At 36.3% G+C, this 16,675-nt stretch overlaps 1 protein-coding gene across 1 annotated transcript in view; it reads right to left on the reverse strand.

Annotated features, from left to right (window-relative positions):
• Positions 1-16,675, reverse strand: part of COL4A2 (collagen type IV alpha 2 chain) — a 406,346-nt gene that overhangs the window by 367,784 nt on the left and 21,887 nt on the right. The gene's annotated exons all lie outside the window — the stretch shown is intronic.

Genomic DNA, 16,675 nt, shown 5'->3' on the forward strand with positions numbered 1-16,675 from the left:
ATTTTAATTTAGAGTTTCAATTTTAAGCATGGTGTGTATAAGTTTAGCACACCATTGTTCAACTGGGATGAAATGTTGGAGTTTTGTTGTTTTTCTTAATTACTAAAAAATTGTAGTAAATTTAATTATACATTTCTGAGATGTTTACAAAATTGCAGTTTTCCCAAATAATTCCTTTTACTGAAAATGGATGCATTGGGAACTTTGGGAAACAGACACAATTGGTGAACAGTCTTTTATAACATTTGGTATGATGAAAGCCTTTTTTTTGTAGAAGCAAGTTGTTGGGATTTTTTTTTGCAAGCCTGCACATTAAGTTCTTTAAGAGTTATGTTTGGTGTAAAAGGGCAGTGACGAAGAGAGAGACCCTGTTGCCTGATGTCTGTGCTACCTTTGTATCCTGTGTGCATGCGTCCTCTCAGGAGGGTAGGAGAGATGTATGGGAGTTGCAACTTCCCATTGTAATTTGAAACAATGTACCATTAATATCTATTAGAACAACATATGTTACTGTAACATGTATGTATTGTTTAGCAGGTTGTCTTATTCTAGATTTCCTCTCTAAACTGCTTTCTTATATTTAATAAATTGTACATAAGGTCACATGATGCTGCTCTGTATAATTGATAACTCCTTCCCATTTTATTGTCTTAAAATTGACCTAACATGTCCTTTGGTTACATTCTGATTGCTTGACAATCACTGACCTAGGGTATATGTTGATCTTTTCTTGCCAATGATCAGCTGCCGATATTCATGTTTTTCATAACTGGTCTAGTGATCACGATCATAACTGGTCTAGTGACCACGATCAGTCTTTATATTAAGATTACTTAAAAGGACATAAACACTTTTTTTCTTTCATGCTTTAGAAACAGTATGCAATTTTAAACAACTTTCTACTTTACTTGTATTATCTAATTTGCTTCATTATCTTGATATCCCTTGTTGAAAAGCATATCTAAATAGGCTCAGTAGCTGCTGATTGGTGGCTGCATAAATATGCCTCATGTGATTGGATCACCCATGTGCAGTGCTATTTCTACAACAAAGGATATCTAGAGAATGAAGAAAATTAGTTAATAGAAGTAAATTGGAATGTTTGAAAAATTTGGGTTTCATGTCGCTTTAAGTAATACCTGGCAAATCCATCATCAGTATTGCCATTTGACTCATTTTGTTAACAATGGTGGTTCTTGTTTATGATTAACAAGTTGTAGAGGTGCTATGCATTGTACAAGTTTAAAACATATTCAACTTTTTCCAAAGTCAGAATAGTGCATGTGTGGTATTTTAACAATGTATACTGAAAGGAAAAAAATGTGATGTAGGGCCGGAAAATTGCTGAAGATCCTCTCTATATATTTGTCTGGTTATCTAAAATAACACACATTCCCCATTACAAATGATTAACACACTTGTGCAAGCCAAAGCAATGACACATATCTAAAATGAAAGCATTAGTCAAGTCTGAGTATACATAAGTACTTTTATCTCTTTTAGTTTGCGTGCCTTTTCTAGGCTGTATGCCTGTGAAAAATTTTCAAGCAAAGGTTAAACATTTTTTTTTTTAAAAAAAAAAAGCATATTATAAATGCTTCTAATGAAATTTGAAATACATATCTGTGTAGTTCACATTTACGTTTATTTGGTTAATTTAAAGGGACATTAAACCCAATTTTTTTCTTTCATTATTCAGATAGAGAATACAATTTTAAACAACTTTCTAATTTACTTCTATTATCTAATTTGCTTCATTCTCTTGATATCCTTTCCTGAAAAGCATAGCTTCTGATTGGTGGCTGCACATAGATGCCTCCTGTGATTGGCTCGCCCATGTGCATTGCTATTTCTTTAACAAAGGATATCTAAAGAATGAAGCAAATTAGATAATAGAAGTAAATTGGAATGTTGTTTAAAATTGTATTATCTGTCTGAATTATGAAAGAAAAATGGTGTGTTTAATGTCCCTTTAACCAGGCCCACACAACTAAAATGGTTTATGGCTGCACAGGGTCTCATATTTTAAATGATCTACAATTTTTAATAATTGTTATTAAGTAATTCTTATAACACTTTATAAAAAAGGAACTTTGAAATACTTTATTGTAAGAGATATTAAGGTATTTGACTTGGACTGGGATTTTTATTTGCTTTTGGTTCTGGGTCTATAAGGTAACAGACAAAATTGTTATTTATGATTAGATCCAACTGAAGTGAAATGGGAATCACAAGTACATAGGCTGATGTGCATGTGATTTACATTTCACTTTAGTTTGATTTTTGAACTGGAAGAGCAATTTGGTTGTAATTTATGGGGTGGGCAGTTTGGCATCTGCTCAGCTGTATCATCTTCCTGCTTTTTGATTTTTTTTAAAAAAAGCTCTGAAAATGGGAATAGTAGCAATATATATAAAAATATCAACACTGAAATGTGGATGGGGAATGTCTGTTTTAAATAGAAGCATTTTTGAAAAATACTTCCATTATCAAAAATGCTTCTAGTAAAAGTTATTACTATTTTTTTGTTTTAGCAGCATACTGGTCAAGTCGAGCGGGAACGCATGGGAATGGAGTTCCTGCGCTATTTTTGCAGGAGGAACTAAGTTCCCCCTGAACAGAGAACAGAAACGCTTCAGTAAACAATGCTGCTGCTGGTGAGAGGAGCTAGAGCAAAGTCTGTTAGAGGGATGGTGAGATCCTCTAGTAATTGGCAGTACAACATCCTACAATACACTAAATGCAACCCTGTGGAACACATGGTGCTTACATTTCTGTGTGGCTTGATTTGGGTTATTTAGCTCCCCTCAGCAAAATATGACTATTGCACCTTAAGTGTGTGAGATTCTGTGACAGAGGAGGAGTCTCAGGTCCAAAGGCAACCATTCATTAGATTTAATTTGCTTTCATTAACCAAAGTGTATAGATTAAATACATATAAATACATTATGTGTGTGTGTGTAAAACAATATTAATTGTTTGGGGTTGGAAGTCTTGGTGGGTTCTAACAAATTTTTTTTGTAGGACTTGACCCCTGACTATACACACATATCCTGTGAGGGCACGTGCACCAGTATTCAAATGCCACATCCTCTCATAGAGTCAGTGTTGGTGTTTATTGTATCTCTGAAGACAATTTGTGTCATTCAACCCATGGCTGACTCTCTGAGAAGATGTGGTATTACTGGTGCACAGGGCCTCCACAACATATGTGGGTACACCTCTGAAAAACAATAACTTTTACTAGAAGCATTTTTGCCAATGGAAGTATACTAAAATTATTCTATTTCAAACTGAAATGCACCAATGCACATTTTAACTTTGACCTTTCTATCCCTTTAAGGCTCTGGAAAGCATTTAAGATAATTTCTTGGATTTGATAATAGGAAATGCCTGTCTTATATAAAAGGTAAATTATTTCTCTAGCAAGTGAAACAGTACTAAAGGGCCAGTCATGCAGCGGGATCGTGCTGCTGATTGGGTAATCTCTGCGGTTCCAGGGTAGTATTTAACTATTTTTAACCCTATTGTGGTTGTTAATAATTGCATAAATTTGGAGTGTGGCTAATATAAAATGACATATTCTAACAAATTAAAGAATATTTCATTAGAATGGCCCTTTAAAATATATGTTAACGATTCTAAGAAGCTATGAGTTAAAGGGACAGTAAACCAAAACAATAATTGTGCATAGGGAACAGCACTATTTAAACATGTAAATAGGTCTATTTGAATTGGTTATTCCAGTGTAAAAAGCTGCTTCAAACTCAAAGCCATCACAATCTATAAGAAAAGCTGGTTTTCTTATGGATTTTCAAGTGACTTTGCAATACAAAGTTTTCATTGAGAACACTCACCAGGGCTAGTTTAATGCTCTAAAACATATGTTTAACATCAGTTTTCAAATATATATTTTAATATCTAATTAAATACCCTTTACTTCTTGAAAAAAAACAAAAAAACTGCTGTCCCTACAAAACATTTTTTGACTGGAATATCAGCCCCCTCAGTAATGTTTTTATATCTTCTCTTGGTTTTATATCATTTTTAATAATGTTTATTTTTAATTATTATTACTGCTATTATTATTATTCTGGAGTTTGAAGTACCAGTACCATTTCTGTGCGTATATTTCATCTGAGTGTGGAGAAGCCTTTTACTGATGCATTCTATTGGTTTCTGGACAGATACATCATTTCCTACACCCCTCGCTGCCCAGGGAAAACAACAATTTCCTGTGCATCATGGAAGAAATCCAGAGCAGCTTACAAGCAGCTTGGCACAGTGTTTTATTGTTTTCCCCAGTTACAGCGTATCTGTGCTTTCTGCACTACTTTGTTCTCAGGGTTGTCATTTTCATGCATTCTCAGTTGCCATTTTTACAAACAATTCCTTGTTTGATCAAAATTATGAAATATGATCAAAAATAAATATAATCAGACTTAGAATTCTAATAGTAGTTAAAGGGACATTCTAATACAGAAATGACATGCCCTCCAAAAAGGGGTTAAATACACAAAGGGGCCCATTTATCAAGCTCCGTACGGAGCTTGTGGGCCCGTGCTTCTGGTGAGTCTTCAGACTAAAGACCGCTGCTCCATAACCCTATCCGTCTGCTCTGAGCAGGTGGACAAGAATCGCCGCAATTCAACCCGATCAAGTACGATCGGGTTGATTGACACCTCCCTGCTGGTGGCCCATTGGCCGCGAGTCTGCAGGGGGCGGAGTTGCTAGTGCTATGCTGAATACGCACTCATTCAGCGATACTCCGCATTCAGCGATGTCTTGCGGACCTGATCCGCACTGTCGGATCAGGTCAGCAAGACATTTAATAAATAGGCCTCAATGTCTGTTTGGGAGTTGCCCATCCAAGCCCCTAAATCTCAGAAGGACCTGACTTGTAAGTTGTATCCTGCTGAAAAAATGCAAGGATTGCAGCTCCTGAGCATGGCTTAACTTATGTGTTTAACAACTATACCGGGGGTGGGGGGGTAAACAAATAGTTACTTAAGCTCTGCCAAGCAGGACACAGCTTGTGATAGGCTTAGGCATACAACTGCTTGGATGGCCTGCCATGTTCTGCTCAGGAGATGGAAGATTTGCAGCTCCTAAGTGAAACTTTACATGTGTTTAACCCCTTTGTAGGGTCTAATTTAACACAGTTATCTAGGCTCACTGATGAATTAGACCATGTCATTTTTGCATTAGAATGCTGCGTTAAGTGTCCAGTTGTAAGCATGGAATTAAAACTGAAACAAAATGACAGAAAACATTTAATGTCACAATATTAATAGAAGACAAGAAGGAAAAAGTTCCTCGCTTACAGTGTTGTGACACAAATAGACTGTACACCAGATGATAGCTTATAACAAAGCTTTTCCATGACAAGCTCTAAAAGACTTGATTCTAACAGTTTATTTGCTTGTGAGCAAAATAGCAGGTTCACTTTAATATGCTGGTCAATGTCTTAAACCCTTGATGCAGATGTACCCTGTCACATCACAACATAAGGGGAATTAATGCTGGAGTGTTCTATTGCTTAAACTATGCATGAAAAGACATGTTATAGTGTTTACTGCTCAGGATTCATATTTTACGGTGGCTCCCAAGCAAGGCTTTACCTATATGATTAACCTTATTGTTGTTCCAGGTAAAACACTATAGTCATTTTTCTACTGCAATGTCCCTTTAATTACACCACCAAGGAAATTCAGAGCTGAGCCTATTTGCTATATTAATTTGGATTATAATAAAAAAAAACAGGACTAGCACATATTAAGTATAAGATCATTTTTCTTTTGTATGTGAATTTGATTTTTGAGCAATAGATTAGAAAAAAAGAGCAAAATGATAAGTTTCAATTTATAAATTAAAACAGGGTTGTATACTAAAAAATATTTATTTATGTGCTGTTTCTTTCCCTACTGTGATGGAAATTGTAAATCAGTACATACTACAAAATACCAAGGGCCATATTTCAACAAATAACCAATGAAAATGGCTGACTATGATTACATCATCATTGTCAGAGGCTGATATGCAGATTGTAACAGAAAGATAATTATCAAATAAAAGATTGTGAAAAATCCCTATAACTTGTAGCAAATTTTGTCTATATATCAGTTAAACAATTTGTGAAAAGCTCCAATATTTTGAGTTAAGCATTCCAAAACTACACACACTCTCTGGCCAGCGAACATACAAACATAAATTTAAAGAAATAATTTATTTGGTTCCATTTGGCTGCATCCAAATATATCTAAACTATTTATTACTGTGATGCATCCATTATAAGAAGAAAGAATGAATAATGAGCACAATGAATGGAATGCTAGAATGCTATTGGTGATGAATATTGATACATTGAAAAGGATTTAAAAAATGGAGAAAGAGGTAATAAATGACATCTCTATATAGTGACAATTAGGGGGGTAGTTATCAACGCGTCTACTTTTCCTGCCTTCGCCGGCCCAATACGCCCGCCTAAGCTCGCCTCACATCGCCGCCGCGGACCTGCAAAAATTCGCCTAAGTTATCAAAAAAGCTGTCAAAAAGCCACGCACCAAGTACGGGGCGATGAGCAGCGGATTGTGAGAGCTATCACTCATCCGATCTCGCTGCTCTTCGGCTTTTTGACAGCTTTATTGCTAGCCTGTCACTAAGCACCCACACTAACTACACTGTTCTACCCCCTATACCGGCGCCCCCGGAGCCCCCCGCAACTAAATAAAGTTATTAACCCCTAAACCGCCGCTCCTAGACCCCGCCGCAATTCTTATAAATGTATTAACACCTAAACCGCCGCTCCTGGACACCGCCGCATCCTACATTAAACCTAGTAACCCCTATCCTGCCCCCCCTATACCGTCGCCCTCTATAATAAAGTTATTAACCCCTATCCTGCTGATCCCGCACCTCGCCGCAACTAAATAAATAGTTTAACCCCTAAACCGCCGCTCCCTGACCCCGCCGCAACTATAATATATGTATTAGCCCCTAAACGCTGCTCCCGGACCCCGCCGCAACCTTTATTAAATTTATTAAGCCCTATCCTGCCTCCCCTACACCGTCGCCACCTATAATACATTTATTAACCCCTATCCTGCCCCCCACTACACCACCGCCACTGTAATAAAATTATTAACCCCTAAACCTAAGTCTAACACTAACCCTAACACCCCCTAACTTAAATATTAATTAAATAAATCTAAATAATATTTCTATTATTAACTAAATTAATCCTATTTAAAACTAAATACCTTTAAAATAAACCCTAATATAGCTACAATATAAATAATAATTATATTGTAGCTATGTTAGGATTTATTTTTATTTTACAGGCAAATTTCAATTTATTTTAACTAGGTACAATAGCTATGAAATTGTTATTAACTATTTAATAGCTTACCTAGCTAAAATAAAGAGAAATTAACCTGTAAAATAAAAACTAACCTAAGTTACAATTACACCTAACACTACACTATACTTTAATAAATTAATCCTATTTAAAACTAAATACTTACCTGTAAAATAAACCCTAAGATAGCTACAATGTAATTAATAATTACATTGTAGCTATCAGGATTTATATTTATTTTACAGGTAACTTTGTATTTATTTTAGCTAGTTAGAATAGTTATTAAATAGTTATTAACTATTTAATAACTACCTAGCTGAAAGAAATACAAAATTACCTGTAAAATAAATCCTAACCTAAGTTACAATTAAACCTAACACTACACTATCATTACATTAATTAAATAAATTAACTACAAATAACTACAATTAAATACAATTACATGAACTAACTAAAGTACAAAAAATAAAAAAGCTAAGTTACAAAAAAAAAAAAAAGTTACAAACATTTAAAAAATATTACAACAATTTTAAGGTACTTACACCTAATCTAAGCCCCCTAATAAAATAACAACGCCCCCAAAATAAAAAATGCCCTACCCTATTCTAAATTAAAAAAGTTCAAAGCTCTTTTACCTTACCAGCCCTTAAAAGGGCCTTTTGTGGGGCATGCCCCAAAAAATTCAGCTCTTTTGCCTGCAAAAGAAAAATACAACCCCCCCAACATTAAAACCCACCACCCACATACCCCTAATCTAACCCAAACCCCCCTTAAAAAAACCTAACACTACCCCCCTGAAGATCATCCTACCTTAAGTCGTCTTCACTCAGCCGAGCAGCGATGGAACCGAAGAGGAGATCCGGAGCGGCAGAAGTTATCCTCCAAGGGGCGCTGAAGAAATCTTCCATCCGATGAAGTGATCCTCCAATCGGCGCTGAAGAAGTCTTCCATCCGATGAAGTGATCCTCCAAGCGGCGCTGAAGAAGTCTTCGATCCGGGCGATGTCATCTTCCAAGCGGGGTCTTCAATCTTCTTCTTCAGGATCCATCTTCATTCCGCCGACGCGGAACATCCTTCTTTCCCGACGGACTACAGACGAATGAAGACGAATGAAGGCTCCTTTAAGGGACGTCATCCAAGATCCTGTAGGATTCTATCAGCCAATCGGAATTAAGGTAGGAAAAATCTGATTGGCTGATTGAATCAGCCAATCAAATTGAAGTTCAATCCGATTGGCTGATCCAATCAGCCAATCAGATTGAGCTCGCATTCTATTGGCTGATCGGAACAGCCAATAGAATGCAAGCTCAATCTGATTGGCTGATTGGATCAGCCAATCGGATTGAACTTCAATCTGATTGGCTGATTCCATCAGCCAATCAGATATTTCCTACCTTAATGCCGATTGGCTGATAGAATCCTATCAGCCAATCGGAATTGAAGGGACGCCATCTTGGATGACGTCCCTTAAAGGAGCCTTCATTCGTCGGTAGTCCGTCGGGAAAGAAGGATGTTCCGCGTCGGCGGAATGAAGATGGATCCTGAAGAAGAAGATTGAAGACCCCGCTTGGAAGATGACATCGCCCGGATCGAAGACTTCTTCAGCGCCGCTTGGAGGATCACTTCATCGGATGGAAGACTTCCTCAGCGCCGCTTGGAGGATCACTTCATCGGATGGAAGATTTCTTCAGCGCCCCTTGGAGGATAACTTCTGCCGCTCTGAATCTCCTCTTCGGTTCCATCGCTGCTCGGCTGAGTGAAGACGACTCAAGTTTGGATGATCTTCAGGGGGGTAGTGTTAGGATTTTTTAAGGGGGGTTTGGGTTAGATTAGGGGTATGTGGGTGGTGGGTTTTAATGTTGGGGGGGGTTGTATTTTTCTTTTACAGGCAAAAGAGCTGAATTTTTGGGGGCATGCCCCACGAAAGGCCCTTTTAAGGGCTGGTAAGGTAAAAGAGCTTTGAACTTTTTTAATTTAGAAGAGGGTAGGGCATTTTTTTATTTTGGGGGGCTTTGTTATTTTATTAGGGGGCTTAGATTAGGTGTAAGTAGCATAAAATTGTTGTAATATTTTTTAAATGTTTGTAACTTTTTTTTTGTAACTTAGCTTTTTTTATTTTTTGTACTTTAGTTAGTTTATGTAATTGTATTTAATTGTAGTTATTTGTAGTTAATTTATTTAATTAATGTAATGATAGTGTAGTGTTAGGTTTAATTGTAACTTAGGTTAGGATTTATTTTACAGGTAATTTTGTATTTCTTTTAGCTAGGTAGTTATTAAATAGTTAATAACTATTTAATAACTATTCTAACTAGCGAAAATAAATACAAAGTTACCTGTAAAATAAATATAAATCCTAAAATAGCTACAATGTAATTATTAATTACATTGTAGCTATCTTAGGGTTTATTTTACAGGTAAGTATTTAGTTTTAAATAGGAATAATTTATTAAAGTATAGTGTAGTGTTAGGTGTAATTGTAACTTAGGTTAGTTTTTATTTTACAGGTAAATTTCTCTTTATTTTAGCTAGGTAAGATATTAAATAGTTAATAACTATTTAATAGCTAGTGTACCTAGTTAAAATAAATTGAAATTTGCCTGTAAAATAAAAATAAATCCTAACATAGCTACAATATAATTATTATTTATATTGTAGCTATATTAGGGTTTATTTTAAAGGTAAGTATTTAGTTTTAAATAGGATTAATTTAGTTCATAATAGAAATATTATTTAGATTTATTTAATTATATATATTTAAGTTAGGGGGTGTTAGGGTTAGTGTTAGACTTAGGTTTAGGGGTTAATAATTTTATTACAGTGGCGGCGGTGTAGTGGGGGGCAGGATAGGGGTTAATAAATTTATTATAGTGGCGACGGTGTAGGGGGGGCAGGATAGGGGTTAATAAATTTAATATAGGTTGCGGCGGGGTCGGGGAGCAGCGGTTTAGGGGTTAATACATATATTATAGTTGCGGCGGGGTCAGGGAGCGGCGGTTTAGGGGTTAATACATATATTATAGTTGCGGCGGGGTCAGGGAGCGGCGGTTTAGGGGTTAACATGTTTATTATAGCTTGCGGTGGGCTCTGGGAGCGGCGGTTTAGGGGTTAAACACTTTATTTAGTTGCGGCGGTGTAGGGGGGCAGATTAGAGGTGTTTAGACTCGGGGTACATGTTAGGGTGTTAGGTGCAGACATCTCCCATAGGAATCAATGGGATGTCAGGCAGCAGCGAACATGAACTTTCGCTATGGTCAGACTCCCATTGATTCCTATGGGATCCGCCACCTCCAGGGCGGCGGATTGAAAACCAGGTACGCTGAGCCGGAAATGTGCCGAGCGTACCTGCTAGTTTTTTGATAACTAGCAAAAGTAGTCAGATTGTGCCGCACTTGTGTGCGGAACATCTGGAGTGACGTAAGAATCGATCTGTGTCGGACTGAGTCCGGCGGATCGAAGCTTACGTCACAAAATTCTACTGTTGCCGGTCTCTAGCCTTTGATAACTAAGGCGAATCAGCCTCGCTACAAATATGCTGCGGAATTCCAGCGTATTTGAGGTTGACGGCTTGATAAGTAGGCCCCTCTGTATTGAGCCACCGATATTATGACTTGTGCGTTGCTGCATGATGTTGAACCATCGAAAATGCACTTGAATACCTTATACTGAGAAAGGCTACTTACATGGAATCACATGGATCTGAAAACGTAAACATTTTAATGACAATGTAATGATTATGGGCATGTAAGAATACCTCCAGAGTGCAATATATTAAACCCCTTGGCTGCCCAGAGGGCTGAGCAAAAAAATACTTTCAAGCTGCACTGTCATATATATGCAGGCAGTATATATGGTTTAATAAAACAATCATAAGATTTTTTATATTAATTAAAGGAAAGTTCTAAGTAACATTTGGGCATTGAGAAATTGATATATATTAGAGATGTGCATTTGTTTAGTTATACAAACAATGTTTATACCAATATTATCCTTGTTGCAAACCTGCAAACACTGCTGCTATATTGCAGTCAAAACAAGTGCACATTATTGATCCTAACTAGGGGCTTGATAACAATCCTTTAAAAAAAACCTATCAAATGATTCATCAACAAAAAATCCCTATAGACTTTAATGGTAAATTTATGTTGAAAACCATACATAACATTTTCTAAAGAATTGTGATTGCACACTATGTGGCCAATTTATCAAGGGCCGAATGGAATCTGATGCCCCTGTTTCCACGCGAGCCTTCAGGCTCGCCGGAAACAGCAGTTAGGAAGCAGCAGAAGCAGACATCAATCCATCCGATCCTATATGATCGGGTTGATTAACACCCCCTGCTAGCGGACGATTGGCCGCGAATCTGCAGGGGGCGGCATTGCACAAGCAGTATGCTTTCGGCATTCAGCGATGTCTGGCAGACTTGATACGTTACAGCGTATCATGGCCACCAGACATTGGTAAATCGGCCCCTTTATCTGAATCAATAAACTTGTATTTTGGCTTTCATGTACCTTTAAACTAATAGGGTCGGATACTTCTAAATACAGGAATGTTTTCCTAACCATTACAATTTTATTAGCATTGTACACCTACACTTGTTAAATAAACCTATTTTAGAAGTAGGTTTAACACCTCTTTTCTGAACAGGCCAATACATTTCTTGTTGAATATATTAGAAGTCTCCATGAAAATGTCTTACCTTGCTATTTAAGATATAACTCATGCTTTCAGAGTTTCAGGTGTACACAAACATATGGCCTTGTTTAGAAATGCACATAAACTACTTACATATGTTCACCTCAGATCCAACATTTGCTTCTCAACTATCCCTCACTATATCTTGTAGCACATTTATTTACAAGCTCACCGGTTCTATAAAATGGTGGTGCACATTGTATATAACAAATAGATATAATACTGTAAAAATGTTTTCCTCATAGACATTTTTTTCTACTATATAAGTGTAAATAGCTATTGCGTAGTCATTGCAGCTATTGTAATAGGAAAATATTAGTGTATTATTATTAAAGTAATTTGGTAACATAGCGGATATATTGAGGCCGTACCATGGTATATGAAGTAAAGAGAGAAAAAAAACATTACAACTTTTGTCACTGAATAGAGTTAATGGGTTTACATATTAAAAATACTTCTCTATTAGCACTCTTACAGCTCTCAACAATAACTAAGTTATTCCCATTATCAAAAACCATGATCCTAAACAACATATTTTATTACAATGAGCTGTTTAACTCTCATATGTATTTTTTTCTTGCTAAGATACCTTATAATACTGCTTATCAATCAGTGCCATGGTACATATGTTTATAATAAAGAGGGTAATTATGTTGTACTAATGATTATTTATTCCTTTTCATAGTTAATGATCAAACCTAAGGCATTTACCACAGTGTAACATCCTTGGAACCAAAGTTATATTTTTATTTATTTTATGAATTCGTACAAGAAACACCAAATACAGTAAAAGTATACATTTGAAAGTATAAATAGCCATAATTTTTGAATTGTCTTTAAAAATTCAATATACTTTGAAGCTCATTTAATAAATGTAGTTTACTATATGATAACACTCTCACTAATAGGAATAACAGTGATTGTTCACCCATACATTTTTAACCCACATTTTAACTTAGTAACATGGTAAAAAATTATTTTAATAACAATTTGCAAAAACAAACAAAAAAACCTATAAAACCAGTGTATATTACCGTTGTTTATATAATTTGTATTTTTTTTATTATTTAGATGACATTGCCACATGAGAAAACAACACTTTTTGTTAAAAGCACACAGTGTGCGAAATTCCCGAAAACATAAACAGGTAAGGAATCTAGGGTGTGTTCCCCTGCTCAGCTTTGTATCTCATGTGCTAAGTCTATTCCAAACCCTAAATAGGGTTTTACTGCGCTTCAGAGTGCGCTAGGGTTTTTACACTATCAAAGTTGGTCCCAGAAGAGTTCATATGAACTTTGGCCAATACTTAAGGATTATATTCACTCTGTTATTAGTGAGGTTTAAACTTGCTTGTCTCCAGATGTTAAGTGCAGATGTTTGCAAGGATTTGAAGGTGGTGCTTCTCTGGCCTTTAGCTCATCAGGGACTTCCCTTAGGATTGGCCCCTCTAAGTTACCCATTGATGATAGGGGGGTCTCTGACTCTGAGGACTCTTATTCTGAGGATAGTCTGATTCTCAGGACCTTGCTGCTGTGGCAGAGGATGTGTCCTATAATTTCATGCTTGAGCATATTTTTGCTTTATTGTGGGAAGTTGTAATTGCTTTAGAGGTAGAGGATTGTCTTGCTACAGTTAGGTAACCTGTTAAGAAGTAATCATTTTGTAAGGCAGTTCCCAAGCAGCCTTCCTCTTTTCCTGTGCCTAATTCAGTTTCTGAGCTTATTTCTAAGGAATGGCAGAAGCCAGGTATTCCGTCTGTTCCATCTACAAAGTTAAAATCTATATTTCCTCTCCCTTCTGTTAAAGATTTGGAGAACTGTTCCTATGGTAGATGCAGCTATTTCCACTCTGGCAAGAAGTACCACTATTCCTTTAGAGGATAGTTCCTCTTTTAATGATCCTTTAGTTAAAAAACTAAAATTATTTTCATAGGCGATCCTTTTAACTTTCCATATTTTAGTGTTTTGGTCTACAGTAATTGTTGCATGGATGAGATTCAGGATTGCATTAATGTAATGAGAACATCAAATTCCTTTATTTGTGATGCAGCAGTTGAAATTATTTGGATTTTTGCTAAGAATGCTGCATTATCTATTTTAGCTAGATGAGCATTGTGGCTTAAGTCTTAGGGACCGATTTATTAAAGTGCGGACGGACATGATACAATGTAGCGTATCATGTCCGCCACACATCGATAAATGCAGACAGCATATGCTGTCAGCATTTATCATTGCACAAGCAGTTCTTGTGAACTGCTTGTGCAATGCCGCCCCCTGCAGATTCATGGCCAATCGGCCGCTAGCAGGGTGTGTCAATCAGCCTGATCGTATAGAATCGGGCGGATTGAAGACCGCAGCCTCAGACCGCTTTAGACCACTGCTTCATAACTGCTGTTTTCGGCGAGCCTGAAGGCTCGCGCGGAAACAGGGGCATCAAGCTTAATTTGGAGCTTGATAATTCGCCCCCAAAATCTGCTAATATGGCATCTAAACCTAAACTGCTTCCTCTCCCTTTCCAGGGTAAATCTCTGTTTTGGCATGGACTGAATGCTATTATTGCCACAATCTGTCAGGTATATCCCCCGCTGGGACAGTGGGTGTCTGTCTTTGTCATCTGGGTCATGCGGCTATGCTGGGATCATTTGCCTGTGTTCATGTGCTGCACCCTCGTAGATGTGTTTTTGGGTTGAGCAATTTGGCAGGTGTCCTTTCTTGTTCTCATACTCACTATCTGCATGCATGTTGTATCCTAATAGTCAGCGTCATAGAATACTTTGCTTATGCACTTATATAAGTAACCATACATGTTGCATTGCTCACCTATTGCTGGCCATGCCTAATGGCCTTTATAAGTAGTGTCAGTCCATTTTTGCGTTGCTTGTTTGTTTGGCCAGTGTCTAGCAACCTAGAGCTTATTTCTGTTCTCGGTCAGTTAGTACCTTGTTCTACCCTGTCCTTGCCAGCCACCTGCCCTGACCTCGGATTGTTTATTGGCCTTGCCTTGCCTGCTACCTGCTCTTCCCCTGACTCTTGCATCTCTGGCCCCTGTTGTTTCCAAGTATATTTTTGTCACTGTCACTTCCCATTTAAGGAATCTCTCCACCTGACACTGACTAGCAGCCAGGAATAGATTTATCTATCTATCTATCTATCTATCTAAGTAAATGATTATAATTTTAATAATAATTACGTCTATAATCCTATTTATAATGTAACCACATCATATTAACAGTACTAGTTCTGTCTGATAAAAATACTACAAAAATATTACATTTATATCTGCTACAATTCTTTCTCTTTTCTATAACTGTACCCTTTCATTTCATGTTAATATTATCTAAATGTATCTCTCATGAGCAGGTTATCAATACAGTTTTAAAAAAGAAGAAAAGCAAGCCAAGGTATGTATTGTGCAAACTGCTTGATGATGATTATGATGATTTTTTTGTGAGATTATTTGCTTCATGATATTTGTTTGGCCTAGTGGCCTAGAGCAAAATGTTGGCATTTCCAATCCACCTACCTTGAGAAACTACCTTCCTTACTTTGCCAGATCTTTAAAAACTAATTTGCCCAGGGAAAGCTACTATTTAGTTTTCTCATGTCTGACACATAATCTTGTATAGCAATATCTCTATCCCTTTTGGTCTTTGCAGACCACTACCTTGCCTGTCAGTCATTTTTTAAGAAAACCGGACCCCAAATTCCATCTGTATAGGTTAATCATGCTTTGAAACATTTTTCTTTTTGTACCATGCATTAACTGACACCCTGTAAAATATAATGGTTATTCCAAATAAATAAGAGGAATAAGAAGTGTGTATGTATAAATATATATATATATATATATATATATATATATATATATATATATATATATATATATATATATATATATATATATATATATATATATATATGTTGCAGTCATCTGATTTGAAATGAGTGTATATTTTAAAAAATACATTAAATTCACAAAGTAAAACATCAAATAATGTGTTAATAATGTGTTTTTAATATAGTACAGAGTGAAATTACTCTTTATGTTTGTTTTTTGCATTTTCCATACTGTCCCAACTTTTTGGAATTGGGGCTGTACAATGTCTCTGTAATTATCTAGCAGGTGATAACCTCATCCTTTCAAAGCCTACAAGATTCCACTGTATTTTCCTCTAGAATGTTTATTATTATAGTTAAAAGGAATGGGATTAATGTTAAGGTTTGCTATAAAGGTTTATGGTTAGAAACTAGATATAGGAATTTGTCTTAGAATTATATTTTAATTTAGGGTTCATTTTATTTTTTTGTTAGCATTAGAGATAGGGTCAGCCTATTGGATAGCTGAGAGGGCAACAATGCATTGGGTTAACAAGACGTTACACCATTTCTACAATCATGACTGCAGTAGAAATCATTTACTTTCTTTTAAGCAAATCATTTATTTATTGTAAACTAGTTAGGATCCGTATAGCATGAACTTAATGGACTTCTTTCAATCTCATCTACTATGTTACTATAGCGATATTACTTGTAACCTTCTAGCAGCTGCAAAATTGCTGTGGTGATATTCTGACACACGCAACATTGATGCTTAGGTGCTGGACAAAATGTGTATGAGAAA

This window comes from Bombina bombina, chromosome 3 (genome assembly GCF_027579735.1).
Source record: "Bombina bombina isolate aBomBom1 chromosome 3, aBomBom1.pri, whole genome shotgun sequence".
NCBI lineage: Eukaryota > Metazoa > Chordata > Amphibia > Anura > Bombinatoridae > Bombina > Bombina bombina.